The following is a 21,374-nucleotide window of genomic DNA, read 5'->3' as shown; positions in this document are numbered from 1 at the left end:
AAAAAATATATACCACAAAATTATTGCCAATTACAACAGGGGAAAGCATAACTTTACTGTGGAAAACCTTGCAGACTTCACCTTAAGCAAATGATCAATATAAATATCATAATTAATGGGACAAATTGGAATTATGTACCACCTGATAGATGCACGTAGTATTACATTGAGATATTTCGGCCAAAAATATATGGCCAACTCTTGTTAGAAGACAATATCTGAAAAACCAAAGTTGATGAACATTCTCCAAAATAACTGGCTTTGTAATCTTCAAAGTTGATAGGGTCATGAAAGTCAAAGAAAGACTGAGGAGCTTATTCCTGACAAAAGAGACTAAGGTGGTATCTGTGAGCAATCCATGTTTTTGAAATGGATCGTTTTGCTATGTTATTGAGACATTATAACTGTAAGTGTGTATGATTATTAAATGATAATAATATATTGATGTTAATTTCTTGACAATTGATGGATATATTTAGCTATATGGGAAAATGTTCATAATTATAAGAAATACAATATTCAGGTTAATGAATCATCATAGTTCAGTAGCATGGTTCAGAAAAATTTAAACCTTGCCATTGTACCTTCATTATGTTACGTGTTTATGATTACTTCAAAATTTTTAAGGTGAGGAGCTAGTATTTAAATTCATAGTTTATAATGGATTAATACCTTTTCAAAATACAATAATATATTACATAATGTGAAATTACTATAAAAATTTCTAATAGTTTATGTTTTCTGTACTTTTTCAGATTAGTTGGAAATGAAAAAGTACAGAGTTGTACCAGTCTGTAGACTACAATTGGATGAACACTGACTATACATATATAATCTTTTGTGATAAAATATGTATTTGACTTTCAAGTGTCAAAAATGTGTGCAAAATCATACACAATACTTTTGAGCATGCATGGGCATTATCTCATAGTTTTCTAAGGATTATCGTGATGACAGAAAGATAACCCTATATTGCTGTTTTTTTCTGTTTATGGAATAAACTCAGGTTGGCATATGTTTTAGTCATACATGCTACTCGGAATCGTAAGCAAAAGATGGCATACTCTGAAGTGTTTAGTCAAAAAAAAATTATATGTGGAACAGTTTTCTGAGATCTAGGGACAGTTAAGGGAACCCGCGGTTAGGGCAACCTCAGATACACTGAGATTAGCAACAGTAGGAAGTCATCACTATTAGAACGAGTTGGACAATGAAAGATAATTCATTTTCTAGTGAGACATGGCATCGCGGAAGAATAACTACTTGTTTGACAGACGTGGAACCATAAAGAAATGCAGTGAGTGTAGTAGAGAGAGACAAAATATCTCAACCTCTTCTTTCTTTTGTCCTCTTTTCTCTGTGGACAGAGCCTCCTATTGACTCAATCTAACTGGAAGTCAATAAAAAGGGAGCACTACAATTCATAAAGCTTAGCTTCTGCAGGCTCTGTAGAGCTAAGGAGGACAAGCAAATCTTAGAAGGACAAAGGAAAATTAAACCAAATAACATTTTTAAAAAATGTTCTTAGATTCAGTTGCTATTTCTTACTTTAAGGTTTCCTGTCTATTTGAAATTTGCCTCTAATTTATTTACTGTGTGTACCTTTTTAAGTTTAAGGATTAGAATGATAATTTCTTCACTGAAGGAGTCCTACTTATTCTATGTTTTCTTATTCAAGTGTTTTAAAGGTTCTATAAAGTTGTTTACAATGGTAGTAGGCAGGAAGGTTAATCAGGAGTAGAAGCAGGGAGACATGCTCAGAGATCATTACCATTGTTCAGTTTTAAAATGTTGAGATCCTGGCCAAAGTATACAAAATTTCAGTTAGACAAGAAGAATGCACTCAAGAGATCTATTATATATAACATGGTGACTATATTTAGTAATACTAATAATGCATTTGGTACTTGAAAATCACTAATAAAGTCGATTTTAAGTGTTCCCGCTCCCATTACAAATATTGTAAATATGTTAGATAATGCATATATTAATTATGTTGATATAGCCATTTTATAATGTGTATTCATATTTCAAAACATCATGCTGTACACTATGACTGTATACAATTCCAATTTGTCAATTAAAATGATGAAAAAGTGGAAAAACATATAAAGGTGATGGTCCGAATCTGAGCCTGAGGATGGAGAAATGGAGAGGATGCTGAGATGCATTCACAACAGTCAGATATGTGGACTAGTCAGTTAGTTGAGAAAGCTAAAAAAAAAAATAATAATGTCCTTTAGACTGCTTCCAGATTTGGAGTTTGCGTGATTCGATAGTACCATTTACCTGTATAAATAACAAAAGACTGGGGTATGTTTTGCTTGCACGAGGATCCAGATGATCAATAATAAAAACTTCAGTTTTAAATTTGATAAAAATGGGAGGTGTCTATGGATGCATGTAGATATTTGTTAGAAATGTGATAGATATTTCTGGAGCTCTGGAGAGAAAGCTCATCTGAAGCTACATAAAAAGTCATCAGCATTTAGGTATTAGGTACTGTTGTTGCTACTGTTGTTTTTGTCATTGTTGTTATTAGCAGTCTGTATCTATTGATAATCTACAACATGTCACACCCTTGCTAGAATCAGAGAGCTTCATAAGCTGGTACACCTAGAAGACAAGTTCTCTAAACACAGAGAGATTGGAATAGGCAGATCATTTTTTAAACATTTTGAGTGGGTGGAAAGGAAGAAGCATCAGGAAGCAGAAAGAAAAGAAACAATCTGATTTATTTTCCAATTTGATATATATTGTTAATGTTCACTATTCTAAATGATTACTTTTTCTAGACTGCTTCTTCTGTGATCTGTAATTAGGAGTTAAAGGCTAATACCTAGCCTCAGGTCATAAGGTCAGAAAACTGACCAAAATTAACATTTAGGTTAGGACCAGAAAAATATTTGTACTTTTTATAAATCAATTTTGTAACTGTTATAATTGGTTTTATAATTATTTTTCTATATTTCCTATGAGTTTTAGGAAATTCAGAGAAGTCAGATATACGGCATTTATACAGGATAGTAGAGTAAACATAATCTACATTAATTCTGCCACTGGCATTATCTTCTTTTCCACCTATATGTCAATATTATTGATTAATCTTATTGAGTATATTTCTGAGAGGAGAGCAACATTAAATATTGAGTGAGAGAGTTTTTTTAATGAATAAAAATGTAAACATGTCATTCTGTATTTATGGAGCAGTGTTTCTCATTCTCAAACATATTGGGATGACAAAGTTGACCCATTTCAAATTTTAATTTGTAGTGTTTATCAAGTCAGAATGACATGTCAAATTAAACACAAATGGGCAACATGTAAATGTCAATGTGGAAGATCTCAACATAATGTTTACTGAGTTAGTAGTCTAATAAAATTGCTACTAAAGTGCAGAACCCATGTTTGTTTAATCAGCACAAATATAGGCCCTCAAATTCATTTAGAGTTCATTGTTGTAAACAATCTTTTAATATTTTACAGTATATCATGTTATAAACAAAGAACTGCTTTAAACTCCGCTTTGCTTCTCAATTTCCATATTTACTAAATCTTTTTAAATCTAGAAAAGTTAAAAAATACAGAAGCAAAGTTTCCTACTTTAACCCTTTGTCTACCAATTTCTCTCCCAAGAGGTAACCATTTAAAATAATTTTTTGTGTAAACATCCAGAAATTTGTTATGTATATATAAGCATAACCTATAGATGCATGTATGTATGTGAGCTTTTACTTCCCAGTATTTCATGTGCATCTTTCCCTGACTGTTCAGGTTCTTCTGTATGATTATATAATATTCTATTATAAGAATCAGTGAGTAGAAAACAAGATTTATGGTAGAGAGTGGATAGAGTTCAAAGGACCTATTCCTAAAAAGATGAAATCTCAGAGAAGCTCATGAGATGCCCAATGGTATTGATGTTATAGCAGAGGAATGTTTTGTTTGTTTTGTTTGGGTGGTATTTTTGGTGGGTATAGAGATCATAGATTTTTTTTGTCAAGAAACTTAACAAATCCATTGCCTAAAATTATTATGTATTCTTTAGGTGTTTTGGAAATATTATTGTTTTAAATAAATAAATAATTATAATGTGAATAGATGTTTATTTTTAATCTACTATTTTTTGAGTTTCGTGCTAGTCCCAGTGCTAAGCAATCTTGCAAGAATTATTTTATTGAAGCCCTAGGACAACCCTGATAAGTGTCTTATCCAGGTCCTGAACCTGTATCCTCCAGACTCAAAGCCCGTGTCCATACCCGTCACACATCTACCTCTCACATGATGACTTGTGAAGTACTTAATGGGCCACCCACACACTAAATGCCACGAGAAGCTAAAGAGAAAGAAAAGGATATATAGAGACTTCAGGAATACTAAAACTTGATCGACCAAGGCCCTCTGCCTCTGGTATCTGCTGGACAGTGGTCATGCGGGATCATTGTGAACATAAGTAAAGCCTGAGAGGCACATTCTGTGACCCATCAACAGCCCGGTTTGGATAATGTTCAAAAAATATATGAGTGTTTAAGGAGAATTGAGCCTGTAGAAGGAGATATGTATGAATTTTTGGAGTTTACTAAATACAAGGATAAAGAATTTTAAACCACTTCAGTAAGTAAATGATAGCAATCATAGCAATCATAGTGTCTTGACAAGAAAGTTAAATAAAGAAAATGATATTTTAGGATACTTAATCTTCCATACTTAGTAGGGTAGGTCAGAATTGAAAGAATATAGAGCCAAGGAAATGAATTAGGCAATTAAGAAAGTGTTGCAATGTCCATATACAAGTAAAAAGAGAGCCTGGTCTAGGAAGGTGACCTTGAAGATGGAGAGAGAGAAACTTTTTTATAGACTCAGGGAATTTAAATTTTTTGAAATGCTATTAAAGTTGTGTTTAATGATCTATTTTCAACTCCCCAGAGCTCTACCATGTGAAGTTTGGATACCCTACCCATGTACACTTATAGCACCTATACAAACCTTTCCAGAACACCTGCTTGAGTCTCCCATTGCTAAAGTGTGAATGTTTGATGATAACCACCTTGCTGTTTATCTTTGTGTCCTATTGCCTAGCATTCTGCCCCAAAATCTGTATGCATTAAAAATTACATAGGACAACAGTGGTAAAAGTAATACTTGCAATATATTTTATAGCTTACAAAGTTGTATCTGTCTACCTCTAAAATGTATCATAAATTCATCTACTTGTCCATTTCCCCAACTGGTACTGGATTTGTGTTTACTTCCTGACTAACCCTCTTGTGTTCATATTCCCTCTAATTTATTACCCATGTAGCAATGGGAATGACACTGATCATGTAACTCTTTCCAAGCCTCACTCTATAACAACAATGACTCTCTAGTTCCTTGAAAATGCAAAGTTCGTCAGGCTCCGTGGCTCAGCCTGTAATCCCGCGCCTTTGGGAGGCTGAAGTGAGTGGATTGCCTGAGCCCGCGGGTTCGAGACCCGCCTGGGCAGGCGAGACCTCATCTCTACAATAAAATCAAAAAATTAGCTGGGCGTGGTAGCGCGTGCCTGTAATTCCACTACTTGGAAGGCTGAGGCGGAAGGATCGCCAGAGCCCAGCAGGTCGAGGCTGCGGTGGCCGGGAGCGGCCACTGCACTCCAGTCTGGGCGACAGAGTGAGACTCCAACTCAAAAAAAAAAAAAAAGAAAATGCAAAGTTCTTTCATGCTACTCCATTTGTCACTTGCTAGGAAAAATCAGTGGAAATGCCTACATGACCTCTACATGTGGCTATGCTTCCTCATCATATGATAGATGACTTCCCAGGGTGACACCTGAAAGAAAGAGAGCGTCAGGCAGAAGCTGTATCACCTTCTCTAACCTAGCCTCAGAAGGTATGCAGCATCACTTATACCACATGCTGTTGATCAAAAGCAAACACCAAGACCAGCCCACCTCTAAAAAGAGGAGAAAGTTATACTTCTCCTTTTGAAGGGTTAAGTGCCAAATGATTTGTGTACATGTTTTGAAACTCCCATATACCTCTGGGAATTTGTACTTGCTCACCCCTCTCCTTATAATAAGCTTCTCTCTCTTCTCTTTAGTTTTACTTATATTTCAAGTTTCAGCAGCTACAAGTTTATTGCATGTACCTTCTTAACCTCTAAATCTAAATTGGGTCCTATAGACTTCATAACCCTCTATGTTGTCTTTAAAGCATTTCTTATTATTTGAGATTATGTATTTATTGAGAGATTATTTATTAATGTTTGTCTTTTGTATCCATCAGTCAGTAAGCCCCATGAGACCAAGCACTAATTCTATATTGTTCTATGCTATGACCCCAAGTCATAGCCCAAAATCTGCATATAACATATTTTCAGTAAATATTCATTGAATGAGTGCATCATGGAAGACTTTTTTTGTTTGTTTATTAAGTCTTTTCTCCTTTAGAAAATTGGGAATACTTCTTGCCCTTGAGAAACTTTAATTGATTTCTACTTATTAATCCTAAAGGATATGTCTTTTCAAAGCACAGGTAACCTTATTTTGAAAAAAAATTTTCTTACTGTGAAAAATAATTTAATCTTAATTATCTTAATCATAATAGATGTTAAATTCTCTCAACCTTCATACTATGCTATTACTCAAAGTAAGTTTCACAGTTCCAAGAACCAGATAGCCTCTGGGGAAAGGATGCTTTTAAGATTTTGAAGCACCAAATTGTCTCTGGAGAGAGCTGATTTCCAACTGAAAGTTATAACACTTGTGCTTTCATAGCTGTTTTTAAATATTCTTCCCTAATCACTCTTTCTTCTGGAGTTATATTAGGAGAATCTCCTCTCCTATATCAAAATTAATGTCACACTTTGGGAGGCCGAGGTGAGGGGATTGCATGAGTTCACGGATTCGAGACCAGCCTGGACAACTTGGCGAGATCTCATCTCTACAATAAATTGAAAAATTAGCTGGGTATGGTTGCACGCCTGTAGTTCCACCTACTTGGAAGGATGAGGTGGAAGGATCGCCTGAGCCCAGAGGGTCAATGCTTGGTTGGTTGTGATTGTGCCACTGCACTCCAGTCTGGGCAACAGAGTGAGACTCCACCCCCCCCTCCCAAAAAAGCTTCAAAGTTTAGTGCTTTCAAAACCTTAATATTACTAATGGATTGGAATGATCAAACTTTTTTTATCATTCAATGAAGATCATGTAGAAACTGGGCATCATCTCTCTGCCTTCAAAGTGCTATGCTGTTTTGAAAGACATGCAAGTTTTACTTTTAGACAATTAGAGTAATTTTCAGCCTTTTGAGAGTTGTTTACTCTTCCTTTTTCCTTGACAATTAATACAGCATCAGGGTTCTCTTGGGTAGGTAGGTAACAATTATTATGTGCTTATCATTTGCTTTTTTGTTTGTATTTTATTTTGTTCTTCCTAAAAAATGGCCAACATATCCACTGATGAGATTCAGCTCTGTGAAAAAGGACAGTGGATATTAGAACTAGAATGGCCTATGTAGATCATCCTTAATCTTATATAATAAAAGCTAGGTTTGTCATCTACTCTTCTGGGCTTCCTGACAATTGTTAAGAGCAAGAGCCTGCTCAAAGTCACACTGACACTATATTCATGGATGTTGCCTACTTGCTCTGTAGCCCTGAACAAGTTGATTAACTCTTCTCAACTTGTTTCCTCCTTTGTAAAATGAAGCAAATAATACCAATCTCACAGACTTGTTGTGATAATTATATGAGCCAATGTATTAAGGAGATTACCGCTATACCTGACTTAATAGCTCTTGGTGTGTTGTTTACCCTGACTATCAATACTTTCCAGAAAACACTTTTCAAGCAGTAAAACAATTTCATATTGATTTTATCTCTGGGGGTTGGGTAGAAGGTGGAATCTAAAAAGACAAAGGAAAACCTTCATGCCCAAATTATCATCTCATTCTTCATTCTTGCTCGATATGTCATACAGCCTGTCCAGAGGTGCCTGGAAATGTACTATCTTTTGCTATGTATGTTATGCATTGAGATCTTTTATCTAGCTCTGAAGCACTGGACTCCTCATATGGGGCCTAGCTGTATTTATAGGGAGGATGCAGGTGGGAAGTAATTAGATAGCAAACTCAGTGGGCAGAAAACAGCGAAGTATCATTTGTGTGACTGTGATTCAGCTGGGCACGAATACATGAGTTGCCCATGAAGCTAGTAATTTTGTTATTTAAGCTCAGAAAATGTATCCAAAGCTGTTATAGATGTTGGGCCTACAGTCCTAAAAAAAATTGGTACAGATAAAGAACAAATCCCTAAATAAACAAAGCAACCACACAGTGGCCATGATAAGTGCAGCAGGGGTCACAAACAGGGTGCTATATGGTGTTGATGGTAGTGGAGAAGTAGAGTCAGGGAAGCCTTCTGTGGAGAGATCTAATTTGAACTATATTTTAAAGGGTGAGGAGAAAAGTACTTTTGAATTTTTTTATACAGGAAAGTAAATGTAATGCCCAGAGACAGGAAATAATTTAACTTGTTCTAGAAACAACAACAACAAAAGTCAATGTAAATGTGCTTGGAATATCAAGAAAGTGCACTATGAAAAGAAGTTAAAAGTTAACAATGACAATAAATAATGGTGGGAGTTTAGATTTTTAGATTAGGTCATTAGGGAACTGCTAGAGAATTGCAATCAAATGAGTGATACTGCCTGATGTACATTTTTAAAAAGACAACTCTTACCATTTCACACACACTCATTAGGATAGCTATTATTAAAAACAAACAAACATGTCAGCCAAAAGCAAAGAAACACAAGAAAGTAGGCATTGAAAGAATTGTGGAAAAATTAGATCCCTTGTTTATTGCTGGCAGAATGTAAAGTGGTGAAGCCTCCATGTAAAAATAATGTTAGTTGCTCAAAAAATCAAACACAGAATTATCATATGATCTAGTAATTTCGCTTATAGATGCAGGCACAAAAGAATCGAAAGCAGAGACTTGAACAGATATTTGTTCACCCATATTTATAGTAGCATTATTCACAATAGCCAAAAGGTGAGAACAATACAGATGTGCGTTATCTTAGTCAATTTGAGCTGCTATAACAAAATGACTGGGTGACTTACAAACAACAGAAACTTACTGTTCATCATTCTGGAGGCTGGAAATCTGAGGTCAGAGTGCCAACATGGTTGGGAGTCCGGCAAGGGCCCCCTTCCAGGGCATAAACTATCAACTTCTTGCAGTATACTCTCATGTGGAAAGAGGGCTAAAGAGTTCCTTGGGGTTGCTTTATAAGAGTACCCCATTGATGAGGGCTTCATCCTCATGATCTAATTACTTCCCAGCCCCCACCTCCTAATTTTATCACATTGGGTGCTGAGAATTCAAGATATAAATGTTGAAAGACACATATCCAGTTCATAATATTCATTGATGGATCAACAGATAAACTAAATGTAGTATATACATATATACTGTGAGATATTATCCAGTCCTAAAAATACTCCATGCTATATGCTAACATATGAATGAACCTTGAAAATATTAACCTGAATGAAATAAACCAGACAAAAAAGGACAAATATTATATGATTTCACATTTATGAGGTACCTAGACTATGAAATTCCTAAAGACAGAGAATAGAATAATACAGTTGACTCTTCCCTTGAACAATTCAGGGGTTAGCACAGACTCCCACATAGTAAAAAACCTGGGTATAATTTTTGATTCCCCCAAAGCTTAGGTACTAATATCCTACTGTTGACTGGAAGTTTTACTAATAGCATAAACAACCAATTAATACATAATGTGTATGTTACATTGATTCTATACTATATTCTTACAATAAAGTAAACTAGAGAAAATAAGTTGTTATTAAAAGCATAAGGAAGAAAAAATATATTTCTTATTTATTAAGTGGAAATGGATTATCATAAAGGTCTTTATCCTCATCATCTTCACATTGAATATGCTGAGGAAGAGAAAGAAGAGGGTCTGGATGGGAGAGGCAGAAAAGACGGAAAAGGTGGAAGGGGAGGCAGGGCAGGCAGGTACACTTGGTGTAACTTTACAGAAATACACTGTAACTTCTGTTTTATTTTTTACCTTTTCATTTCTCTAAAAATGTTTTTATATAGTACCAATTCTTCTACTGTTTGCTTTAGTTTCAGTGCCTGTTTCACAGAAGCGTTCACGCTGTAAAAGAAGAAAAAAGTGGTGCTGAATAGTTGGAACCCTTCTCCCAGATTGTCTCATGTCAATTTGTTTTCTGGTATTGCTTCTTCTATGTCTTGTTCCTCATCATCGAGTACTGGTTCAGAAGCATGAGTCTTTATCAGGTTGCTTTCTGTCAATTCCTCCAGTTTGGTATCTATTAATTCTTGAATTTCACCAAGAACTGTATCTTGAAACCCTTCACTCCCCACCTTTTTTGCCATATCCACAGTCTCATGATTTCCTTGATTGGCTGTGTCATAAATCCTGTGAAGTAATGCACAACATCTGGACACAGTTTTCTCTAGAAGGAATTTATTGTTTTGGGATTGATGGTCTCCATGGCTCTTTCTGTAACAATGACGGCATCATCAATGGTGTAATCCTTCCAGACATTCATGGTGTTTTTTTCTGTTGAAGTTCTCTTTCATGGCATTGACAATCTTTTCCATAGAATACCGTATATAAAGAGCTTTAAAGGTCATTATGACCCCTAATTTAGAGACTGAATTAAATATATTGTATTTGGGGGCAGGAGTTTAACACCAAAGCTATCAAAATGGTAGTTTTGGTGTTAAACTCCTGAGGCTTTGGATGGCCAGGGGCATTGTCCAATATATAAATAACTTTAAATATCTGTCTCTTATTGACAAGGTACTTCCGGATTTCAGGCACAAAGCACCAGTGGAACTAATCCAGAATAAGAGTTATCATTCAGGCCTTCTTGTTATATAACCAAAAGACTGAGAGCTGGTGTTTGTTTTTTTCCCTTCCAGGCTCAGGGATTAACAGCTTTATAAATAAAGGTGGTTCTGATCATAAACACCAATTACATAAAACAGTAGAGTTAGCCTATGTCTTCCTGCCTTAAATCCTGGTAGCCACTTCTCTTCCTTATTAATAAATGTCCTTTGTGGAATTTTTTTTTTCTTAGAATAGGAAACTTTCATCTGCATTAGGAATTTCCTCAATGATTTTGTTAATGGTGTCTGGGAACTAGTCTCCTGCCTCTTGTTCAGCAGAAGCTGCTTCTCTTATCTTGACATTGTTAAAACTAAACTTCTTTCTAAAATTATCAAACCATCCTTTGCTGGCATTAAATTCTTCAGCTTTAATTACTTCATCTTCCTTTTGCATTAAGTTGTCATAGAATTACTTTGCGTTTCCTCCATTTACATTAGTGTCTATAAGCATGGGTTTCTTATAGCAATCCTGCACCCCCCTGCCTTTTCAATATGAGATTAAAAGGTATTTTATTAAAAGTGGAACATTTTTTACCTGCTGGTATAGCTGAAGCAATGGCTTCACAAACTTCCTTTTCTTCTTTTTTTGCAGTGGTCCTTATTTATTTATTTATTTATTCATTTATTTTGACATGGTGGACAGCCCCAGCTGCAGACCTTAAACTACAGTATATATCAAGTGATTTAACCTTTTATTTAATGCCATGACTCTTCTCTGATTCTGGAGCACACTTCCATTGTCACTAGTGGTATTTCATATGGGTCCCTTGGTATTAGTCATAGTTTACAGTACTGTACTAAACATGATGAAAAAGACATAAGAACAGTGAAAGGTCACTTTTTACTGAGATATACTGTTTATTAGAAAGACAATTGCTCATGCATAGATAGTCAGCATCACATGGCATTTTCAGCAGATACTCATATTTGAGCTCACTGCAATAGCAACAGGAGGTGACTACAAAATTATTTACAGTAGCACAGTATATACTATAGTTAATTTTATGCAAATATTATTTAATACTGCATCATTATATTTGTTAACATTTCTCTCCACTAAAAATGGCACCCTTTATAGTCAATAAGTGTTTGTATAAGTTTTGATATGTTTTAATTTTTTATAATAGATTTGTGTATATTTTATTGTAGTAAATGATAAAATTGACTGGTATCTACATGTATTTTATGCATTCATAGCATATCTAACTTTTCCTTAATGTTTTCAATATTTCTAAACTAATGTGATTAATCTGCAAGTTTTTTCAAGTTGTCTTAAATTTCCAAAAATTTTCAATATATTTATTTTTAAAAATTCATATATAAGTGGATTCAAACATATGATGTTCAAGGATCAACTATAATTATCATAGACTGGGAAAAGAAGTAATGGGAAGTCATTACTCAATGAGCACAGCATGCCCTCACTTAATCTTAAGATCAATTAGTTCTTGGAAACTGAGACTTTAAGTTAAATGATGTATTACAAAACCAATTTTAACATAGGCTAATTGATATAAGCAAGAATTAAGTTCCTACAGTATATTTCTCATTTAAAAATCACCAAACTTCTAAATATAGACGAAAACACTCCTAATACTAAACATTGAAATAAATATGAGCTATTTATACATTTAAGAAAGATTAATGAAAACAAGCATGATCATTATTTGGCCAAATATTCTAGTTCAGGGTCATGAGAAGTCAAAGCCTATTCCAGAATCTCAGGGTGCAAAGTGAGAACCAGCCCTAGTAGAACACCATCTCATCACAGGGCACAGTCACATACACACATCCACACTCACTCAGATTGGAACCATTTAAACATTGCTAATTCACCTAACAAGCACATCTTTGGGATGTGGGAGGAAACAATAGTACCTATAGAAAACCCACACAGACATGAGAAGAACATGAAAGCTCCAGATAGTCAGTGACCCTAGCCAGGGATTAATTTTTTTCTCTCTCTGTAAACCTTATAACAAACCTTGTTGAACGAAATGTTAATTGAGGACCTGCTGTGTAGAATTTCAGTTTGGGATGATGGAAAAGTTCAAGAGATGAATGATGTTGCTGACTGTATAACAGTGTGAATGTACTTACCGACACTTAATTCTACACTTAAACATTGTTAAAATTATAAATTTTAGGTTATGTATATTTTATGCAGTTTAAAAAAGATAACTCACACGAGTTGAGCAAAGAGACAGAGTGTTAGCAATATGAAAGCACAGATACCAGCTAGGGAATCTTGTAGTTTTTGGTGGAAAATGATTGTTCCCTGGTCCAAGTGATGGCAGGAGAAATGAGTTTCCATTCAAGATAAAATTAGAGCTAAGACATAATGATGAATTAGATATGCCTGAAGAGAAAAAAGAAAAAATTAAGAATGACTCCTATGTTTTTGGTTTAAACAGCAATGTTATGTCAGAGTCAGTTGGGTGAGGTCAGAGTTAAATTGGTGTGTCGTCAGATATGTAAGGGATTAATTTTAGAAAAAATAACCAGTGGGTATAGATACTACAGTTAACTGGCAACATGGAGGCAAGAATAAAGTTTTGTGAAATAATTAAATAAAGTAAGAAGAAAATATGTCTCTGGCAAAGAAGGTTTTATTGTTTTTTTAAAACTATAAAACTGAAATGGCCATAGGTTAAGTATTCTAGCGTAGAAATAAGAATATTAGTTGGGCTTGGTATAGCGGACCGTGCAAGGCTTTTTAACCTTGGCAATTAGAGTAGAAGTCAGCGTTACATCCAGAACATACGCAACCACAGCTCGGTGCCCTTTTGTGATATAAAATAGGGTATTTGATTTGCTAAAAACTGAACACTCTTACTTACTGTAGGTATGTTTTCAGATAGCCTGTCTTCTCGATATCAAATGTGATCAGGGTCTTTTACGATTTCCCAGCATAGAGACAACTGAGTCTCTTCTTCTCTCCCTAAGAGGCAATTCAAAGTAGCAGACAGAGCCGAGCTTGGGTGTCAGTCAGATCTTTTTTTGAATGCTGATTTCTCAATTTTCTATTGTTGTGTCCTTGGGCAAGTTGCTCAGTCTTTCTGGTGTTTTGTCTGTCATTACAGAGATTTCAGTGCTTAACTTGAAAATGTATGATAAGGACTAAATAAAATACATGTAAATTACCTGGTAAGACCTGTTGGGAGTGGGACTGAAATTTCAGAGTGAACACAGAATATGGAGGAAAGCAACAAAGGAATAGTTTGAGAAAAAATCATATGTGGCTTGGAAGGCATTCTAAGAAATGGTTTCTTCAGGATATGGGTAGCTTCACAGTGCATGATGGAAAAGAAAGCACTTGAGAACTCCATAGTTAGAACAGAATCTAATACACTGGTATTGATAAACTGTCATCTCATCCTTTTGGGAGAAGAAGTAAGGCACATTGGAGAGAATTTAAGAAAGTAACTTCATTTTTAGAAACAGAGTAGTTTCTATCAGCTTTATGAGATTCATACTTTTGGTTGCACTTCTCCATCATTCATTTTTCACCCTGCATTATCTCTTATTTATAATTATATTCACAAACTGATGTACTTTAATTATGTATGTTGTAAAACATTAAAATATAAATATTTTAAGATGAACTAACCATGACAAATTTTAAAATAATTTTTGTTTTACTTATGAATTATATGTACATTGTTTTGCTCTCATTAGAAATATCATTAATCTTTTCTTTGCAAGTTCTGTGAGTAACTATGCTTCATTCTTCTTTAAAATCTAGATGAGCAATTTGAAATACAGCAGTTTCAAGATCAGTTTATTTCTATTCTTTGTCTTAAAAAGAGTGATGGCCAAAAAAGACTCCACACAGGGAAACTGGAAAAAGTTGCATCATTTGCTGGTTACAAATCCACAAGCCTTATTTTATAATCCTATCTATCAATTATGCAAAGGTTTTTAGTAAAATCCAGCTGGTAAATTATCTTCCCGGATATCTACCACTTGTTTCTAAAAACTAATCAGAAAGTATTGCAGTTTTATATTTTTAACAAAGAGGTATAAAACCCACTGAAACTATTCTTTTGGCAGGTTATTTTACAGATGGAAAATTCAGTTGCAGGGATTTTTAAGTAGGAAATTATGAGAGAATTTGAATAGGTCATGGATTTGTATCTTTTGGAGCATAATGTCATATGATGACAGAAACATTTCCAGACATCTGTCTTTTAAAAAGACATGGCATATCTTTCCTTCAAAACCAATTATTTTATCTTGCATTGCTAAAATATCACTTTTATGTTGGTAAAACAGATTAAATTATTTTTTTCCCATATCCCCAAGTAACCATTAAGTGTACTGTTTGCAGCTACTTGTCTTCATAGAAAAGAACAGCACTTTTGCCTTTTTGTAAAAGAAAACACATAACTGAGGTAGGTTTGACAACTTTTAAGTATGTTGCACTGAAGTAACCAGCAAATATCTACATAGCACAAAATATTATCTTTGTCACTCCCCATTATATTTTAAAGTATTATCAAATTTATACTTTTTAAAATGATAAAGTCGTAAATTCATTTAATCTGGCACAGAAAGATAACTATATATTGTAATGTGCTATAATCAAACTAACTGTTGATAGCGACAATATTAACCTCTCTACACTGTGCAACTCCACCTCCTCCATCAGAACATCTGGTAGCACGTAGGTGACGAATGTATGAAGTCTTGTCTGAGTGAGGACACCAGGGTCAATATGTATATTACATAAAAGTCAAATGTATTTCTTATTATTTTAGGTTTCATATGCATGCATATGTGGATATGTGCATTATATAAAATGTTCTGGTGTTTTTTACCTACATCTCAATGGGACATTTTGCGCCCCCACTTTGCAGGCCCTATTCGAGGTTAATTTATTTATCACTGTGTTGTTGTTGATTAAACTGAATTTGCTCCCAGGAAATAAAAGTGAGGTGAGCCCGTGATCCACATGACTCAGGCTCAAGTACAGTATGTGCCTTTTAGAAAATTCATGTGGTGCATTGTTCAGTATTTACTTTACTTGGCTAGTGTAAAAAAGACACAAATTTGAGGAGAATTTTACTGTTTGAGATTTGTGAGGTGATTGTGACATAAAGCAGAATCATGTCAATTATTATTATAAGTAGCTGAGTTTTTGGTAATTATTTTTATCTACTTAAGGAACATGTGGATTGTGATATCATCATCTACAAGTTCTGCTATTGTTTATTGCTGGTTGTGTTTTTCCTTTTTTATCTTTTTTTGGTCTTATTTGGTTACTGTACATGCTTGTGTTCATGTACACTATATATCCAACTTTAAAGATCTAACCAACTTAAGAAAAAACTGTAAAAACAGAGGAGACAGTATATCATAGTCCTCCATAATTTTCCAGCACAATGGCTAGCACATGGTAAAATACCAAGTAAGGCCTCTGCTATCTTTTACCCTGGAACTCAGCCATTACTGTTTGAGAGGTTTTGTTCCCACAGCTACTAAGTACAAAGTGCGATTCATTTTTATGCAGAATAGAAAAAACTCTCCCAAGCCTTGAAATCCTAAGTTTTTATCTTCAATCATAAATGAGAACGTTTCATGTTAATGTGCAAAATGTCATGATGTGCATCACAATATTTGCTAATAACCCAGCTGATTTTCTGTCTCCCTGTTCAAATGACAGTTGCTTCTCGAATGATAAGATGTTTAGTGGAGTCGCTTTTGGTTCTTCTACTGTCTCATTTCCATTTTAAGAAGACATCCAATAGACGGGAAAATTCTAAAGGAATTGAATTCTGTATGTGCAATTTCATACACTGATTCATTCATGGTAGGGATGGGATGGTGGTTTAGAGCTCATTTAGACTTGTGAGTGAAGAAAGGCTAATTTTTACCTTGGTAACTTATCCTATGAATTTTCAATATGTTGGGTTCTGAATGACTACCCCAATATCAGTTTAATTTTTTTGTTAATAAGTATTTATTTATAGCTACTTTTCAAACTAGAAAACCTAGACCCTAAATTCTGCCATTTTTAGAAAAACCAGTGAATATGGTATTTCAGGGGAAAATGTCCTTAGGTTTTTGTTGACTTTGCTGACGATACCACAGAATAGAAGTCACTTTTTAGTTGTTAATTTTAGTTTATAACAGATTTTAGCAAATATATTGAGAAGTCTCAAGCTAAAAAATGGAAGTTAATTTTTTTCTAACTTCAAGAAGTTATCTATTGAAAATGCATTCTTTAAGTTGAATTTCTTTGAGAAAATCAGTTTATATCACAATACAGTAACTATCATAGATTTAAATAATTTTGTTAAATGTTAAAATTCAATGATAAGTCAATAACTTAAAAATCAATTCCCAATATAATAAAAGGGTTTATGTCCTCTTGTAAATGAAAGTGACTGCAACTACACAAATGCTGTAAAATGTATTTACCACCTTTGCCCTTTTCTTTTCATATTAAGTACTATACTTTGAATCATATGATCACTGAATACAAGGAACTTGCATTTGTCATTCCTTCATCTTGGGCAGAAATGAACTATATTTGAAATAATCTGAAATAACTAGCACTGTCACAAATAGGCATTGCGGACTAGCAAAGTGATTTCACAGGTTAAATAAAATTCCAAATTTATTCCTCTTTATATTCCCTTCTAATAATTTCCATAATTTCTACATATTCAATAGTTTAATCACCTATTCACTTATTATTATTATTAAAATAATGTCTGGGCACCTTGCAATTACTCATCGTCATCATTTCAAGATGTTTTCTCTATATATGTTATGTCCTGTCAGTAGGGCAGTTTCAAAATTGATCTTGTATTCAATTGTTCTTATTCACCTGAGTAAATTAATAAGTTATAATACTGGCCTGAATAAATAAATAAGAATGTATATTTTAAAAATTAATTGCTTTGCCGGGCTTGGTGGCTCAACCTGTAATCCTGCACTTTGGGAGGCCAAGGTGAGTGGATTGCCTGAACCCGCGGGTTGGAGACCCGCCTGCGCAACTTGGCAAGACCTCATCTTTACAATAAATCAAAAATCAGCCGGGAGTGGTAGCATGTGCCTGTAGTTCCAGGTACTTGGAAGGCTGAGGCCAAAGGATCACTGGACCCCAGCCAGTTGAGGCTGCAGTGGCCGGAGCGGCCACTGCACTCCAATCTGGGTGACAGAGTGAGACTCCAACTCAAATAAAAAATAAAAAAAAAATTAATTGCTTAGGTTTGCTATTAGCCATGAAAACTATTCCAGTCTCTTTTTTGTGTTATAATTATCTTTCAGAATACTGCTTAATATATGTGGGTGAGAAACTGAGTTCATTAATGTAGGTTATCACAGTATGTGTACATGAAATATTAGTGACAAAGACAATCTTTTTTGAATGAATTTTGTTGAAACTTTGTGTGACTTCTGCTCCCTATTTATACCACAATATAGTAAAGGCAATATCTATTGGCACAGCACTTAATAGTTAAGTGTTTACCTTTTATTGCTGTATATATTTTATTACATCAGTCTTCTGGTTGTTGTCCCCAATTTAATAATCACTGTGTGAAAGAAATTGGTTTGTCTACAAAGTAGCAAGATGTTTGAATGAGTTAGTAACACAAGGAATATAATTCAGGGTTAGATTTTGTTGCCCCTCTTAAGGTTCTGTGATTGGTGGTTCCAGTGACGAGACGGGGTAAGTCTCAGTAAAAGGAGCCAAGTTTTGCCTTAAAGAAACTTGTTTGTCCCTTATTTTTTTGTTTTGTTTTTTTTTTTGTTTTTCTCAATGCTTTCAAATGCAATTGTCAATATAGCAAGTACAAAACAAAGCAAAGCAAAAGTCAATTCATCACACTTTCCTGAATTGTTTTGGATTTGGGGGATTTTCAAGCACTATATAATTCTTTACCATATGTTGTTTGTTCTCCTTACAACTATGACTATTTAAAACTCTCTCATATTTTTAGTCTTGCCCCATTCCAAGGACAAATTTAAAGTTGAGCAGGAGTGACTTTAAGAACTCAGGGCATTTGTTAAGGATAAAATAATAATATGACTTATTGAGCAAGAATTAAACTGAAAGTTTTATATATTCTAACTTAATCCTCACGTTGACTCTACAAATTAGATATCATTCTTACAAATGCACACAAGGAAATTATTTCTTAATTATCAATAATGTGTACTTAAGAACCTTGAAAAGATAACAAGGCACAAGTAATTTCAAGAGAAATATTTAGTATTTTTTAATCATCTAGTAGAAGCAATCTTTTAAAACTGATGAAAATAGTGATGTAATTCACAAAACAACCTATGATGATGGATGCCTATGGTATAATCATGATATATATGATATATATGCATATGTGTATGCACACCCATATATGTATGTATCTCAAAATGCATTTTTATGGACAGTGAAGAAGATACAAAGACCTCATACCAAATCATTAACTTAGGATAGTAGAATATTAGGAGTAAGGGGTAAGGTATACCTTCAAATAATGCTTTATAGATTTTTTTTTTCACCAAATAAGATATTGTAAGTTTGAGATTCAGCAGAAAAACTTGTTTCCTGGTTTACAAATCATGGCATTGACTTGTCAGCCAGAAAACAAACTTTGATCATAAAATGGCAAATCTCAAAGCTTTTCTGATATTTTACAGTTAAGAATTACTCACTTCTCAATCATTTGAAAAACAAAAAAAACAACAGTCTTGTTGATGAGGCACGCCCCTCCCTCCCCTAGCAGTCTTCTCCAACTGCCAGTCCCACTCCCCTTCCCCTGACAATTTTCCACTACTGCCAATTACTTTCTTATAGCATTATAATTGTTCAAGGTCATGATCAATGTTTGTATACCTAACCCTGAATTGTACCCTATATCTTTATAATAAATAAATAAATTTAAAATAAAAGAAATTAGCAATTATAAAAAAAATAGGAGGGTCCTGCAAGGGCCCAATCAGTAAAGGATAATGCAATCAAAATCAGCCTAATTGCATCAACATCCCTCTGACTCACCCTCCAGTCTTGTCGGTATTGTCTAATAGGACTAGATACTTTCTGTTATACCCAGTTCATTCACTGGCCAAAATATTCATAGCTATTTTTCACACGTGAATTTATATTTTAATATAATAAAAATCAGTTGATTTTGAAAAATAAAAGAAAAAAAGTCTTTCGTGATGCATGGCATAATGTAAAAGACAAGTTAAGAAAAAAATCACAATTTATTTTTCACATGACTCAAAAACCATTTGTTTGAAAGGCTGAAGCATAAATCAAATATGTATTTTCCAGAACACACTATTTTTTCATTATGCACTCAACATTTACATATGTTTATGGTTCTTCTATTTGTATAGAAATCATAGGGTTTATTATCAAAGGTTTTCTTTTCGCTGTCCTCATAAACATAATTGCTGGTAGCTTAGCACCCATGAGTAACCTAGCAACAAGTCAGCTCTCCAGTAAATAAAAAATAAATGCAAACAAATTGTTATGGAAGAAGTGTTCAATTTAAGAATATTGGTACATTTATATTATTAAAAATCAGGATGTAATGTTTTAATTTTTGAGAAATTACATGACAATAGGTATTGAATTTCATATTAAATAATGTTATTGACTGCTTCTTTCATTCAGGAAAAAATGAAATCTATTTGGGATTACACCACTGTTAACTAGGTAACTGAATGTATGTGTTTTTCTTGGCAGCCTATTCATTACAGATTAGATGCGAAGAGTGTCTTTGTATGGTTTTGCTGTATGGTAGATGAGTTTACTAGTTTCAGTTTCACCAAACCTTCCTGATAGTGATGCATTGCTCATCTTTTAAATGGTTTTAAAATAAATGTTTCATTTTATTTTTCAAGGGGTTGTTCTTATAGTACTGCATTTTTGAGGGGGTCATTTTTTGAATTACCACAAAAACAATTCCACTTTGTGTTTTACATTTTAAAGCTTTGATATACTTAATATAAGTTTCTTTTTGGTGAAGTTTAACATCTATATTTGCTGGCTATTTTCACCTAGAAAAGAACTCTCCTGTGTTGTAGTTGTAAGGTCATGAGGGAAGCATAACAGTTATTAGGGAAAAATTGCAATTTCTTAGGATCATCATTTATATGATGAATAGACCGAGGTAAGGAGAGAAGCACACACACTGGTGAATACCTTCCACTAAATAGTGCAGCTTTTATTTTATGCTAGGGGCAGAATTACTTGGCCCTTATCAATTTGACAGGTAGTTCACTGCACTTCAAGAAATCTTAGAGCCCGAGGGAAGATTGAGGTGAAGAACAGTAGGATGGGATGTGGGCTGAACATATGATTGTGAATTTAAAATGAATGCATAGAATTGTAAAACTAGAAAGCATTTACTCCCTGGTGGATTTTTTTCACAAATACCTTGAGTTTTATATTACTTTTATAATCTAACCTTAAAAGA

At 34.1% G+C, this 21,374-nt stretch overlaps 1 protein-coding gene across 1 annotated transcript in view; it reads left to right on the top strand.

Annotated features, from left to right (window-relative positions):
• The window catches only part of MMP16 (matrix metallopeptidase 16), a 295,240-nt gene that overhangs the window by 116,857 nt on the left and 157,009 nt on the right, over positions 1 to 21,374 (top strand). The gene's annotated exons all lie outside the window — the stretch shown is intronic.

The sequence above is a fragment of the Carlito syrichta genome, unplaced genomic scaffold (assembly GCF_000164805.1).
Source record: "Carlito syrichta isolate Samal-C Ts95f unplaced genomic scaffold, Tarsius_syrichta-2.0.1 Scaffold306434, whole genome shotgun sequence".
Lineage (NCBI taxonomy): Eukaryota > Metazoa > Chordata > Mammalia > Primates > Tarsiidae > Carlito > Carlito syrichta.
Note: the sequence above shows the minus strand (reverse complement) of the source record. Positions and strands in the feature narration are given on the sequence as shown.